General features: G+C 35.3%; 1 long non-coding RNA gene across 1 annotated transcript; it reads right to left on the bottom strand.

Annotated features, from left to right (window-relative positions):
- Nucleotides 1-269: 269 nt before the first annotated feature.
- On the bottom strand, nucleotides 270-2,094 carry LOC148184017 (uncharacterized). Its single transcript, XR_015772995.1, has 3 exons — nucleotides 1,909-2,094; nucleotides 926-1,043; nucleotides 270-389 (listed from the first exon to the last, which is right to left on the bottom strand). It is a non-coding gene; the product is annotated as an uncharacterized LOC148184017 (long non-coding RNA).
- Nucleotides 2,095-2,340: the final 246 nt, after the last annotated feature.

The following is a 2,340-nucleotide window of genomic DNA, read 5'->3' as shown; positions in this document are numbered from 1 at the left end:
CCTCAAACCCAACTAATTCAATAAAAGGGGGCTAAAAAACATTGTCTATACAGAAAGGTATCAGTTGGTTTTGCCAATGGTTAACCTGCAGTGCCCCAGTTCTCACAAATAGCACACATCTCAAATCTTAGAAGACATGACAGCAGTCCAGGTGCAAGTTTCTTTGCCAAATCTCTGTTCAAATTGACAAACTACTTTAGGATAGGATAGTAATTATCTTTAGAAACATGTAACATGGGAGAAGCTTGATTTAATTTAATCACCAGCACTGTAATTTAAGTCATGATGCATGTTTTAATTATTCAAAGCAAAATGTTCTCAGAGGACTTTCATTAGGGATCCAGTCTTTAGGAAAACCTGTTCATGTATGGATTTTCTTGCCACAGTAACTGTAAATTAAAGAATACAAAAATTTGAACTGAATATTTTAACTAATTCAGTTTAGCTAATGATTATATCTGTGTTAGAATTGTATGACTGATAGAATAGTCATATAAATTATTTACAGTGAATTATACATTAAGTTCATTAATTCATATAATTACATCATTACAGTTTTTGCAACTCCTTTTGGCCCAGTTCCTAATATTACTCTATTATTCCTTCCCATCCCTATTACAGAACTTCATATTAATATAGAACTCTTATTTCTGATACAGTCCTTACACATGAAAAGAGTCACACTGCATAAATTGCTCATGTCAAGAAATTAGAATAAAACTACCCTTGCAAGACTATTACTAAAAGCATGATTTTTGAAGTAATTCCTAAAACTTGGCAAGATAAGTAGACTAACAACAGCACTAGATTACTGATCATTACAGTGCTTCACATTTACATAATACTTCTAAATATTTCATAATATATACATGACTAAATTAAACCTCAAATGCTTCCAAGAGACAAAGGAATAAATTACACTTACCTTGTAACTCTGTTCTAAGACAGAGAAATATTTAATCATTGAATAAAGCTGATGTTTCAAGTGGTGGGAGTGGGAATCCCAGTCACGTACTTCAGCCTCCATCAAACAAGTAGCAGTGCTAGAACAAAAGTGAAAAGATAAAAATTAACAGCCTGAGATTCTGGAAGGTTTTGTTTAACATCTATTAGTAGAATTGTCTTTAATTTTAGGTCATCCTACTCCTGGTAAAGAAACTCTTCCATCCTAACCCACTGCATCCCCAATATAATATATAGGAAAATAACTAGTCCTGAAGAAGATTCCTTGCTTCAAATCCAGTCAGTTATGATTATTATAAAATCACTTTGCTGCTTTGAGGTTTCTTTGCTGTAGATTTTTAGTAACTACAGTGGTTTCCATAACATAAAATATATTGCCACCATTGTTACTAAGGACCCTAAGTCCTGCTCTGTTACATCAAGACAGTCTCAAATTCTGCCAAAATAAATCAACTCAGAACATAATCTAATGTTGATCTGTGTGTACATCCACAGCTTGCAATGTATGTGTAGCTGTTTCTTACTGTAATAGGCCAGTTTCATGTACTTTTAAAAGAAATGAGTCCTTTTTACACGCTCATTTGTTAAAGGAAGCTATCTTTACTACTAAATTTTATTCCATTCCCAGCCCTTCTAGACCCGAAGGGATACAAAAAACTGGAATAGAGTGCTTTAGTACCAAAAGGTTTTTTAACATGTGTTGTTCCTACTGATTTAGTTACAAAATTCTAACTAAAAACGGTGGAAGCCTCAGCTGTTCAGAATGTCTGGGCTTTAACAAAGTTTAATACATGTTTAACCACTAAAGATATCCTGAAAAGTTTAGCATAGTGATCAATGCATGCAGAGTGTCTTTGGTGCTCACTGTTTGATCTCTCTGCAGTCATTGAACATGATATTTCATTTTCACAGCAATCAGTAAAGACAGTATATAAAAGTCATTACAAGATGCTGTCCTTTTGACTTGCTTCCCTTTGGATTTCACAAACAAAACTAAGCCCTATACATATCCCATATAGGCTGACTATACCCAGGGAAAACAATGCATGCTCTCAGCTGTCATTGCAAATACACTAAATCTGGATCACAGGCAAATTAATGTCCTTGTATGTAATTAGGCCCCAGTGCTGGACTGACACTGCCTCTCATGTCTTATAAGCACTTCTAGCCACTGGCTGACTAGGATTAAGTATCTTCACCTGTAGGGCTGAAATAGCTGGGGGCTTGAAGGGTTAGCTCAGGTGACCAGGGTTACTATCATATTCAGTATTATCTTCCATCCTTCACAACCTCCTGTGGTTCACATGTGTGAAGCATTCTGGTACACAGTGTTGCCAGAAAAAGGGTTCTGCATTCACAGGGGGATCAAAAATGCTC

This window comes from Pseudopodoces humilis, chromosome 7 (genome assembly GCF_049639895.1).
Source record: "Pseudopodoces humilis isolate 2021_Gansu_Grassland_sample_001 chromosome 7, ASM4963989v1, whole genome shotgun sequence".
Classification (NCBI taxonomy): domain Eukaryota; kingdom Metazoa; phylum Chordata; class Aves; order Passeriformes; family Paridae; genus Pseudopodoces; species Pseudopodoces humilis.
Note: the sequence above shows the minus strand (reverse complement) of the source record. Positions and strands in the feature narration are given on the sequence as shown.